The sequence below is a fragment of the Manis pentadactyla genome, chromosome 2 (assembly GCF_030020395.1).
Source record: "Manis pentadactyla isolate mManPen7 chromosome 2, mManPen7.hap1, whole genome shotgun sequence".
NCBI lineage: Eukaryota > Metazoa > Chordata > Mammalia > Pholidota > Manidae > Manis > Manis pentadactyla.
The window spans coordinates 175346777-175360325 of NC_080020.1; the positions used below are offsets into that span (position 1 = coordinate 175346777).

At 36.5% G+C, this 13549-nt stretch overlaps 1 long non-coding RNA gene across 1 annotated transcript in view; it reads left to right on the forward strand.

The window, feature by feature from the left end:
- The first annotated feature begins 271 nt into the window (after positions 1-271).
- Positions 272-13549, forward strand: part of LOC130682574 (uncharacterized) — a 252916-nt gene continuing 239638 nt past the window's right edge. Inside the window, exon 1 of the long non-coding RNA XR_008995803.1 lies at positions 272-609. This is a non-coding gene — a long non-coding RNA (uncharacterized LOC130682574). The remainder of the gene's footprint in view (positions 610-13549) is intronic.

Genomic DNA, 13549 nt, shown 5'->3' on the forward strand with positions numbered 1-13549 from the left:
GTTCAGTTGGACAACATCCACCATATCATAGATAAGTTTTCACAAATGCCTAAGGTGCCTAACTGGTTTTCTTGGTTTCACTGGAGATGGCTGGTAATTACAGGTATGCTTTGGTTACGTAACTGTACTCCTATTATGTTAATGTGTGTGTGCAATTTAATTAGTAGCTTAAAACCTGAAGTTACTCTACAAGAAGATATGTCAAAGAAGTAATCAATCTTCCCAGGTTTTCTGCCGCCTGCTACTTCTATAGCTTTTCTTCTTCCTTCCTAATTACAACCCTTAAATAGAATTCATGCCACATATCGAATTTACCGAGTATCATAATTCTTCCAAGTGGTAAAGATACCTCAAGACAAATGCTGGGCATAGAAGCCACAGGGCATAAATACGCAAAGAAGTAAAAAGCTAACCTTTTCAAACAATAAGGCTTCTCTCTCACTTACCAACTTTACATTTCCCTGTATGGCCCCGGAAGATGACTGGTTAGCCAGAGACGGCTAAGATTCCTCAAGGGAGGAACAACCTAAGACAGGCACAGTCACAGGGGGGCCATCAGGTGAGAAATTGGGGATCAACAGAGGTGAGGCTTAGAACCTCACCCCCCCTGTTCTGAGAGAAATCTTCTGCATACGTGGATGTTTTATTGCCCTTGTCTAGCTTGGATTAACACATAGTCTTCAGGCACACACCTGATCATCTACATGTGCTCTCTTACAACACTAAACTATGTTTTCTACCTTTATCCTGTATCTACCTACCACTTCAGCATTTTATTAAAAATAATAATAATAAAGAGAAATGTGGTATCCACATATAAATCAAGTATAAAAATCAAATGAGTATTCATATTTGAACTGACTGTGTATAGTTCATAATGCATGAGCAAAACCAAAAGCTTCTGTGATGACTGCCCTTGTAATGTTCACCATGTAACTTATTCACCATGTAAGAATTTGTTCTCCATGTAAGAACTTGTTCGTTATGCTTCAGAAGATTGGAGACTGATGCAAATTAGGCTTGGGGTGGATTAATGATTGTGCATTGAGCATTGACCCCCCTAGACAGAATTTTATTGTTGTTAACAACCATTTGATCAATAAATATGAGAGGCCCTCACAAAAAAAATATATATATATATACACACTTCCAATTGTAAAATAAATAAGTAACCAGGATGTAATGTATAGCATAAGGAATATAGTCAAAATATTGTAACAACTTGGTATGGTGATAGCTGGTACCTAGAATTATCATGTATACAAATGTTGAATCACTGTGTTGTACACCTGAAACTAATGTAATACTGTGTGTCAACTACCCTTCAATAAAAAATAATTATCTAAAAAAAAAAATACCAATAGGGAAAATTTTCACTTACAATATCAACAAAAGACTATAAAATACCTACAGTATCAATGCTAGTGAAGTGAACCCATTGAAGAAATAAAGGTAGGATATTTTTACATGAGGATGTATAAAGGAGACTTGAGAGAAATGCACTGTTCCTGGGTAAGAAGATACATATTGTAAAAACGTTCATCTGCCTTAAGTAAACCCAAAAGTTCAATGCAATACCCATGAAACTGCTTTTAAAATTTGAAAATAATATTCTAAAATTGAGGTGGAACAGTGAACAGACTGGTGGATGCCACAGGGGAGGGAGGTGGGAGAATGAGTGAGGGCAGAAAATATTAGTGAGGTTCTTTGGTATATTCACCTGGGTGATGGATACACGAATGTATACATGTCAAAATTCATCAAGCTGTACACTAAGATTTGTGCATTTTATGTACCATAAATTAATTAGTTAAATAAAAGTCTCAGAATTTCTCTTGCTCAAAAGAAGTAAATAAATAAATAAAAATAAAATAAAATAAAATTGAGGTGGAAGACTTCATGAAAGTCAGGAAAATCTTGAGATGTTGCATCCCAGTTACTAAAAACTTAACATCTACTGAGCGATTACACTGTTTTTAGCCCTGAGTTAGTATTTCGCATGCGTTATGGATTCTATTTACTCCTCCCCCAAACTCATTGAAGTACAATTATCTGCACCTTAGAGATGTCACCAAAGTTTGCCACTTTCACAGAAGTACTAAATATCAGTTGTCTGTATTTGAAACCTGGACTCATCACTTCAGAGCTTGAAGTTTAACTACTATGTTAATTAAATATATTACAGAGCCAGAGAAAATAAAACAACCTGGTACTGAGGAAGGGTTCAATTAATAGGAAAACATGCATACCTACCTATCTTATTCCTAACATAAAATTTATAAATATGGATGTACTTTTTCTCACATTTTATTTCTTCCATGATTTATAATGATGAACTGTGTAAGGGAGAATTTATTTTATTTTTTCAAAGAGAGCTATTGAATATATTTATCAATAATTTATCAATTTATTCCTTTGGTGGTTTTGCTCTTTTTAAGTTTCTTGAGTTGAATGCTTATTTTTTTAATTAGTAATGAGATGCTTCTTGCCCATTTATTTTTCTAAGTGAACTCTGTATTCTCTTTAAGTTGTGAAAAACTACTATGGGGACACTTACCAAATTTTATTAAATATATGAATTAATTTTTGATAAAGTGATATTTTTACATGTTGGTTCTTCCCAGCAAGGGGTCTGTCCCCTCATTTATTTAAGCCATCTTTTATGTCTTTCAGTAACGATTTATAGTTTTATTCCTGTGGGTACTGCATTGTTTTTGATATTTCATGGCAGGGAAATTTTTTTCTTAACTGGCTATTGCTATTTTAAAAGAAAACTCTTGACTTTGTTAATTGAATTCATCTTTTTTAACCGGTTCCTTTAAAACCTCCATTCTTAGTTTCCCTAGAATTTTCAAGGTAGAAAATTTTATTATATGTAAATTATGTTAATTTCATTTCCTATCTTTCATTTTCTCCTTTCAGTTTCCTAAATAATTGTATTAACTAAAATTTCTAGAATAGTAGCAATTAATGATGGTTTCGGTGGGCATCTTTGTCTTGCTTCTGACTTTAATGTTTCATTTTTATAACTGCATTTTTTATTAAGATATAATTGAAATACAGTCTTATGAAGGTTTCACATGAAAAAGCAATGTGGTTACTACTTTTACCCATATTATCAAGTCCCCACCCATACCCCAATGCAGTCACTGTCCATCAGTGTAGTAAGATGCCACAGATCCACTATGTGCCTTCTCTGTGCTACACTGTTCTCCCCGTGATCCCCCACACCATGTGTACTAAACATAATACCCCTCAATCCCCTTCTCCCTCCCTCCCCACCTGCCCTCCCACACCCCTCCCCTTTGGTAACCACTAGTTCATTCTTGGAGTCTCTGAGTCTGCTGCCATTTTCTTCCTTCAGTTTTGCTTCATTGTAATACTCCACAAAAGAGGGAAATCATTTGGCATTTGTCTTTCTCTGCCTGGCTTATTTCACTGAGCATAATGTCCTCCAGCTCCATCCATGTTGTTGCAAATGGTAGGATTTGTTTCTTTCTTATGGCTGAATAGTATTCCATTGTGTGTATGCACCACCCCTTCTTTATCCATTCATATACTGATGGACAATTAGGTTGCTTCCATATCTTGGCTATTATAAAAAGTGCTGTGATAAACATAGGGGTGCATATGTCTTTTTGAATCTGAGAAGTTGTATTCTTTGGGTCAATTCCAAGGAGTGGGATTCCTGGGTCAAATATATTTCTATTTTTAGTTTTTTGAGAAACCTCCATATTGCTTTCCACAATGGCTGAACTAGCTTACATTCCCACCACCAGTATGGGAGGGTTTCCCTTTGTCCGCATCCTCACCAGCATTTGCTGTTCTTAGTCTTTTCGATACTGGCCATCCTTACTGGTGTGAGGTGATATCTCATTGTGGTTTTAATTTGCATTTCCCTGATGATTAGTGATGTAGAGCATCTTTTCATGTGTCTATTGGCCATCTGAATATCTTCTTTGGAGAACTGTCTCTTCATATCCTCTGCCCATTTGTTAATTGGGTTATTTGCTTTTTTGGGTGTCGAGGTGTGTAAGTTCTTTATATATTTTGGATGCTAACCCCTTGTCAGATATGTCATTTACAAATATATTCTCCCATACTGTAAGATGCCTTTTTGTTTTGTTGATGATGTCCTTTGCCAAAAACTCTTTACTTTGATGTAGTCCCATGAGTTCATTTTTGCTTTTGTTTCCCTTTATCGAGGAGATGTGTTCAGGAAGAAGTTCCTCATGCTTATATTCAGGAGATGTTCACCTATGTTGTCTTCTAAGAGTTTTATGGTTTCATGACTTACATTCAAGTCTTTAATCCATTTCAAGTTTATTTTTGTGTATGGGGTTAAACAATAATCCAGTTTCATTTTCTTGCATGTAGCTGTCCAGTTTTGCCAACAACAGCTCTTGAAGAGGCTGTCATTTCCCCATTTTATGTCCATGGCTCCTTTATCATATATTACTTGACCACATATGGTTGGGTTTATATCTGGGCTCTCTAGTCTGTTCCATTGGTCTACAGGTCTGTTCTTCTGCCAGTAACAAATTGTCTTGATTACTGTGGCTTTGTAGTCGGGGAGCATAATCCCCCCCTTTATTCTTCCTTCTCAGGATTGCTTTGCTATTCGAGGTCTTTTCTGGTTCCATATGAATTTTAGGATGATTTTCTCTAGTTCATCGAAGAATGCTGTTGGTATTTTGATAGGAATTGCATTGAATCTATATATTGCTTTAGGCAGGATGGCCATTTTGATAATATTAATTCTTCCTATCCATGAGCACGGGATGTGTTTCCATTTATTGGTATCTTCTTTAATTTCTCTCATGAGTGTCTTGTAGTTTTCAGAGTATAGGTCTTTCACTTCCTTGGTTAGGTTTATTCCTGGGTATGTTATTCTTTTTGATGCAATTGTGAATGGAATTGTTTTCCTGATTTCTCTTTCTGCTAGTTCATTTTTAGTGTATAGGAATGCCACAGATTTCTGTGTATTAATTTTGTATCCTGCAACATTGCTGAATTCAGATATTAGATCTAGTAGCTTTGGAGTATATTCTTTAGGGTTTTCTGTGTACAATATCATGTCATCTGCAAACAGGGACTGTTTAACTTTTTCCTTGCCAATCTGGATACCTTTTGTTTCTTTGTGTTGTCTGATTGCCGTGGCTAGGACCTCCAGAACTATGTTGAATAGAAGGGGGGAGAGTGGGCATCCTTGTCTTGTTCCCAATATTAAAGGAAAAGCTTTCAGCTTCTCGCTGTTAAGTATAATGTTGGTGGTGGGGTTGTCGTATATGGCCTTTATTATGTTGAAGTTCTTGCCCTCTATATCCATTTTGTTGAGAGTTTTTATCATGAACAGATTTTGAATTTTGTCAAATGCTTTTTCAGCATTTATGGAGATGGTTATGTGGTTTTTGTCCTTTTTTTATTGATGTGGTGGATGATGTTGATGGATTTTCGAATGTTGTACCATCCTTGCATCCCTGGAATAAATCCTAATTGATCATGATGGATGATTTTTTTAATGTATTTTTGAATTTGGTTTGCTAATATTTTGTTGAATATTTTTGCATCTGTGTTCATCAGGGATATTGGTCTGTAATTTTCTTTTTTTGTGGTGTCTTTGCCTGATTTTGATATTAGAGTGATGCTGGCCTCATAGAATGAGTTTGGAAGTATTCCCTCCTCTTCTATTTTTTGGAAAACTTTAAGGAGAATGGATATTAGGTCTTCACTAAATGTTTGATAAAATCCAGCGCTGAAGCCATCTGGTCCAGGAGTTTTGTTCTTAGGTAGTTTTTTGATTACCAGTTCAATTTCATTGCTGGTAATTGGTGTGTTCAGATTTTGTGTTTCTTCCTTGGTCAGCCTTGGAAGGTTGTATTTTTCTAGAAAGTTGTCCAATTCTTCTAGGTTATCTATTTTGTTAGCATGTAATTTTTCATAGTATTCTCTAATAATTCTTTGTATTTCTGTGGTGTCCATAGTGGTTTTTCCTTTCTCATTTCTGATTCTGTTTATGTGTGTAGACTCTCTTTTTTTCTTGATAAGTCTGGCTAGGGGTTTATCTATTTTGTTTATTTTCTCGAAGAACTAGCTCTTGCTTTCTTTTATTCTTTCTGTTGTTTTATTTATTCTTCTCAGTTTTATTTATTTATGCTCTCATCTTTACTATGTCCCTCCTTCTACTGACTTTGGGCCTCATTTGTTGTTCTTTTCCTGGTTTCATTAATTATGAGTTTAGACTGCTCATATGGGATTGTTCTTCTTTCCTGAGGTAGTCCCATACTGCAATATACTTTCCTTTTAGCACAGCCTTGGCTGCATCCCACAGATTTTTGTGGTGTTGAATTAGTGTTGTCATTTGTCTCCATATATTGCTTGATCTCTATTTTTATTTGTTCATTGATCCATTGGTTATTTAGGAGCATGTTATGAAGCCTCCGTGTGTTTGTGGACTTTTTTGTTTTCTTTGTATAATTTATTTCTAGTTTCATACCTTTGTGGTCTGAGAAACTGGCTCGTACAATTTCAATCTTTTTGAATTTATGGAGGCTCTTTTTGTGGCCTAGCATATGATCTATTCCTGAAAATGTTCCATGTGTACTTGAGAAGAATGTGTATTCTGTTGCTTTTGGGTGTAGAGTTCTGTAGATGTCTGTTAGGTCCATCTGTTCGATTGTGTTGTTCAGTGCCTCTGTCTCCTTACTTATCTTCTGTCTGGTTGATCTGTCCTTCAGAGTGATTGGAGTGTTGAAGTCTCCTAGAATGAATGCATTGCATTCTATTTCCCCTTTTAATTCTTTTAGTATTTGTTTCACATATGTAGGTGCTTCTGTGTTGTGGGCATAGATATTTATAATGGTTATATCTTCTTGTTGGATTGACCCCTTTATCATTATGTAATGTCTTTCTTTGTCTCTTGTGACTTTCTTTGTTTTGAAGTCTACTTTGTCTGATACAAATACTGCAACTCCTGCTCTTTTCTCTCTGTTAGTTGCATGAAATATCTTTTTCCATCCCTTCACTTTTAGTCTGTGTATGTCTTTGGGTTTAAAGTGAGTCTCTTGTAGGCAGCATATAGATGGGTGTTGTTTTTTTATCCATTCAGTGACTCTATGTCTTTTGATTGGTGCATTCAGTCCATTTACATTTAGGGTGATTACCGATAGGTATGTACTTATTGCCATTGCAGGCTTTAGATTCGTGGTTACCAAAGGTTCAAGGCTAACTTCCTTACTATCTAAGAGTCTAACTTAACTCACTTAATATGCTTTACAAACACAATCTAAAGGTTCTTTTCTTTTTCTCCTCCTTTTTCTTCCTCCTTCATTCTTTATACATTAGGTATCATATTCTATATTCTTTGTCTATCCCTTGATTGACTTTGGGGATAGTTAATTTAATTTTGTATTTGCTTAGTAATCAACTGTTCTACTTTCTTTACTGTGGTTTTATTACCTCTGGTGACAGCTATTAAACCTTAGGAACATTTCCATCTATAGCAGTCTCTCCAAAATAGACTGTAGAGAAGGTTTGTGGGAGGTAAATTCTCTCAGCTTTTGCTTATCTGGAAATTGTTTAATCCCTCCTTCAAATTTAAATGATAATCTTGCTGGATAAAGTAATCTTGGTTCCAGGCCCTTCTGCTTCATTATATTAAATACATCGTGCCACTCCCTTCTGGCCTGTAAGGTTTCTGCTGAGAAGTCTGATGTTCGCCTGATGGGCTTTCCTTTGTATGTGATCTTATTTCTCTCTCTGGTTGCTTTTAATAGTCTGTCCTCATCCTTGATCTGTGCCAATTTTATTACTATGTGTCTTGGTGTTGTCTTCCTTGGGTCCCTTGTGTTGGGAGATCTGTGGATCTCCATGGCCTGAGAGACTATCTCCTTCCCCAGATTGGGGAAGTTTTCAGCAATTATTTCTTCAAAGCCACTTTCTATCCCTTTTTTTGTCTCTTCTTCTTCTGGTACCCCTATAATGCGAATATTGTTTCATTTTGATTGGTCACACAGTTCTCTCAATATTCTTTCATTCTTAGAGATCCTTTTTTCTCTCTGTGCCTCAGCTTCTTTGTATTCTTCTTCTCCGGTTTCTATTTCATTTATCGTCTCCTCCACCATATCCAACCTGCTTTTAATACCCTCCACTGTGTTCTTCAATGATTGAATCTCCAACCAGAATTCATTCCTGAGTTGATGGATATCTTTCTGTACTTCCTTTAGCATGTTGATGATTTTTATTTTGAACTCCCTTTCAGGAAGAGTCATAAGGTACATGTCATTTAAATCTTTCTCTGGAGTTACATTAATTTTACTCTGGACCAGGTTCCTTTGGTGTTTCATATTTGTATATGGCGCCCTCTAGTGTCCAAAAACTCTGCTCTCTAGACCTGCTCAGCCCCTGAAGCAATGCCACGAGTCACAGGGGAGTGGTATTGGTGCCTGGGGGTAGGAAAGAGCTGTTTCCTGCTTTCCAGCTGCTATGCCCATCTCCACTGCCTGAACCAGTGGGCCGAGCACACAGGTATAATCTTTTGTCCCAGAGCAGCTGGATATGGATCCCTGCTTTCCACAAGCAGCTGGGATCTCCGTCTCTCCAGGAATTCTGCCTGTATTAGCTTTCCAACCCTTAATCATACAAGTATCATGAAAGCACCATGAAATGTAGGTTTGTGCTCCCAGAACAGATCTCTGGAGCTAGGTATTCAGCAGTCCCAGGTCTTCCACTCCCTCCCTGCTCTGTTTCTCTTCCTCTCACTGGTGAGCTGGGGTTGGGGAAGGGCTTGGGCCTGGCCAGGCCACAGCTTTGGTATGTTACCCTGTTCTGTGAGGTCTGCTCTTTTCTCCAGGTGTATCCAGTCTGGCACAGTCCTCTTTCCTGTTGCTCTCTCAGGATTAGTTGCACCAACTATATTTTCAAATTACATGCTGTTTTAGGAGGAAGCCTCTTCTCACCTCTCACACCACCACCTTTAATACTCTCTATAACTGCATTTTTTATTTGGAGATATTTGTAGTTTCACATGCAATTAGAAGTCACTCATGTGTCTTCACCTGGTTTCCTGCAAAGTTACCTTGCAAAACTATAGTTACGATCAGAATATCAACATTGATCCAGTCCATCTGTCTTATTGGATCCAATTTATCCATTCAGATTTTCCCAGTTCTACTTATATTTGTGTGTGTGTGTGTGTGTGTGTGTTTATTTTAATTCTGTGGAATTTTCTCAGGCACGCAAGTTCTCATAGCCCCTATCACTAAAGATGCAGAACAGTTCCACTGCCAAAAGAATCCTTTGTCTTGCTTTTTTTTTAAATTAATTTTTTTATTTTGGTATCATTAATACACAATCACATGAGCAACATTATAGTTACTAGATGCCCCCCATTATCAAGTCCCCACCACATAACCCATTACAGTCACTGTCCATCAGTGTAGTAAGATGCTATAGAGTCACTACTTGTCTTCTCTGTGCTATATTACCTTCTTGTGCCCCCCCACACACATTATGTGTGCTAATCGTAAGTCCCTTATTCCCCTTCTCCCTCCCTTCCCACCCACTCTCCCTAGTCCCTTTCCCTTTGGCAGCTGTTAGTCCATTCTTGGGTTCTGTGAGTCTGCTGCTGTTTTGTTCCTTCAGTTTTTGTTTTGTTCTTATGCTCCACAGATGAGTGAAATCATTTGGTACTTGTCTTTCTCCACCTGTCTTATTTCACTGAGCATAATACCCTCTAACTTCATCCATGTTGTTGCAAATGGTAGGATTTGTTTTCTTCTTATGGCTGAATAATCTATTGTGTATATGTACCACCTCTTCTTTATCCATTCATCTACTGATGGACACTTAGGTTGCTTCCATTTCTTGGCTATTGTAAATAGTGCTGTGATAAACATAAAAGTGCATCTGTCTTTTTCAAACTGGGCTTCTGCATTCTTAGAGTAAATTCCTAGGAGTGTAATTCCTGGGTCAAATGGTATTTCTATTTTGAGTTTTTTGAGGAACCTCCATACTGCTTTCCACAATGTTTGGAATTTTACATTCCCACCAGCAGTGTAGTAGGGTTCCCCTTTCTCCGCATCCTTGCCACCATCTGCTGTTCCTATTCTTTTCTATGTTGGCCATCCAAACTGGCATGAGGTGATATCTCATGGTGATTTTAATTTGCATTTCCCTGATAATTAGTGATGTGGAGCATCTTTGCATGTGCCTGTTGCCCATCTGAATTTCTTCTTTGGAGAAGTGTCTGTTCATATCCTCCGCCCAGTTTTTAATAGGGTTATTTGCTTTTTGGGTGTTGAGGGGTGTGAGTTCTTTATATATTTTGAATGTTAACCCTTTTTGGATATTTCATTTATAAATATATTCTCCCATACTGTAGGATGCCTTTTTTTTCTATGGATGATGTCCTTTGCTGTACAGAAGCTTTTTAGCATGATGTAGTCCCATTTGTTCATTTTTGCTTTTGCTTCCCTTGCCTGAGGAAATGTTGCTCATGTTTATATTCAAGAGATTCTTGCCTATGTTGTCTTCTAAGAGTTTCATGGTTTCATGACTTACATTCAGGTCTTTGATCCATTTTGAGTTTACTTTTGTGTATGGGGTTAGACAATAATCCAGTTTCATTCTCTTGCATGTAGCTCTCCAGTTTTGCCAACACCAGTTATTGAAGAGACTGTTATTTCCCCATTGTATATCCCTGGCTCCTTTATCATATATTACTTGGCCATATATGGTTGGGTTTATATCTGGGCTCTCTAGTCTGTTCCATTGGTCTATGGGTCTGTTCTTCTGCCAGTACCAAACTGTCTTGATTACTGTGGCTTTGTAGTAGAGCTTGAGGTCGGGGAGCATAATCCCCCCCTTTATTCTTCCTTCTCAGGATTGCTTTGGCTATTTGGGGTCTTTTGTGGTTCCATATGAATTTTAAAACTATTTGCTCTGTTTCACTAAAGAATTCTGTTGGTATTTTGATAGGGGTTGCATTGACTCTATAGATTGCGTTAGGCAGGATGGTCATTTTGACAATATTAATTCTTCCTATCCATGAGCACGGGATGTGTTTCCATTTATTGGTATCTTCTTTAATTTCTCTCATGAGTGTCTTGTAGTTTTCAGAGTATAGGTCTTTCACTTCCTTGGTTAGGTTTATTCCTAGGTATGTTACTCTTTTTGATGCAATTGTGAATGGAATTGTTTTCCTGATTTCTCTTTCTGCTAGTTCATCATTAGTGTATAGGGATACAATAGATTTCTGTGTATTAATTTTGTATCCTGCAACTTTGCTGGATTCAGATATTAGATCTAGTAATTTTGGAGTGGATTCTTTAGGGTTTTCTATGTACAGTATCATGTCATCTGCAAACCAGGACAGTTTAACTTCTTCCTTGCCAATCTGGATGCCTTTTATTTCTTTACACTGTCTGATTGCTGCGGCTAGGACCTCCAGAACTATATTTAATAAAAGTGGAGAGAGTGGGGTGTCTTGCTTTTTTATACCCTCATCTACCTCCCACCTTGTAACTCCCAGAACACATCCCTGACATACTACTGATATGTTCCCCATTCCTATTATTTTCTTTATTTCAAGAAGGTTATATAAACATCTAAGTTATTGGGTGCATCAAAAATTGGTTTCTTTTTATTGAGTGGCATTCCATGGTACAGATATACTATAGTTGGTTTAAATGTTCACCTGTTGAAGGACATCTGGGATTTTTCCAGTTTGTGGCAATTATGAATAAAAAAACCTAATATTGAACATATTTTCATGTGCTTATTTGCTATCTACATATTCTCTTTATGTGAAAGGTCTGTTCATGTTTTTTCCCCATTTTCCAGTTGGTTTTATTTTTGTGGTTGAGTTTTGAGAGATACTAGTCTTTGTCAAATATGTGTCTTGCAAATATTTTCTTCTACTCTGTGGCTTGTCTTATCCCCTTCATCTGAGATCTCATAGAGAAAAAGCTTTTAATTTTGATAGGGTCCAATTTATCTATCTCCCTCATTTTTTTCTTTTGTATAGATCATGGTTTGGTTGTAAAGTTTAAGAAATTTTTGCCTAACCCCAGATCCCAATACCTTCTGTTTTTTTCCAAAACTTTTATAATTTTATGTTTTACATTTAAGTCCATGATAAAGCATTTGACAAAATCCAATGCACACTCCTGATGAAAACTCTCACCAAATTAGGAATAGAAAAGAATCACCTCAATTTAATAAAAAGCACCCATAAAAAATCCACAGCTAACATACTATAATGGTGAAAGACCGAATGCTTTTTTCTTAGATTCAAAATTAGGCAAGAATATCCACCCTCACTGTTTTTGTTCAATGTGGTTCTGGAAGTCCTAGCCCCTGCAATAAGGCAAGAAAAAGGAATAAAAAGCATACAGTTTACAAATAAAACTCTTCATTTGCAGATGACAGGATTGTATATGCAGAAAATCACACAGCATGTACAAAAAAACCCTGTAATATGTGGGCTGAGTAAGGTTACAGGACATAAGATCAACATACAAAAATCAATTGCATGTCTACATACTAAAAATGAACATGGAAACTGAAATTAAAAACATACCATTTACAATTACTCTGAAGAAAATGAAATACTTAGGTATACCACTTATCAAAACATTTACAGGGTCTATATGCTAAAAACAATTTAAAATGCTGATAAAAGAAACCAAATAAAATCTTAATAAATGTCAAGATATACTGTGTTCACAGATTAGACAACCCAATATAATAAAGATGTTGGTTCTATTCAAATTGATTTATAGATTTAATCAAATTCCTATAAAAATCCCAGAAAGACTTTTTGTAGTCATAGACAGCCTTAGCCTAAAGATTGTGTGGAAGTCACAGACCCTAGAATAGCTAAAATAATCTTGAGAAAGAAGAATGAACTGTGAGAATCATCCATTCAGTTCCAGGCTAAACATCTTTAAGTAATTCTTTTTAAGAAAGAATCTTACCCACAAAACTTAAAAATGGAAATATTGCTATGCTTTCTTTTGGCAGTTAGTATTGCAGATAGGAAGTCTGAAGTCATACTACCTCGCAGATAATCTTTTTTCTTTTACTTCTTGATTCTCATATAATATTTTTAATTCAATTTAATCATTGCCATAATATGTCTAGATGAGAACTCTTTTTATCATCTTGCCTAAAATATAGTAAAACACTTCTGGACACATACTTGGATTCCCTTGGGCATCTAAGAAGCCAAAAGAAAAATTGGGTTTAACTGATCATTGCCTCTTCCAGTTATCTTGGTTTTCTCCCACAGCAATACCTATTATTCTTTGTTCACACCCTCGTACAAGTCAGAGATCTTAAGTCCAAGCAACCCAAACGCATTCTGGCTGTCTTAATAGCAAAAGAATTTATTATATGGATATTGGAAATCTTACAAAAATATCAGGAAGGCTGATATCCAAGTTCAGGAAATGGGTGACAAGGAATGAGGCTCAGCAGCAGCCAGAATGCCAACCAAGGCACACAACTGAATACATCTGGTGGGGATGCCAGGATTCTCCCACTGGAC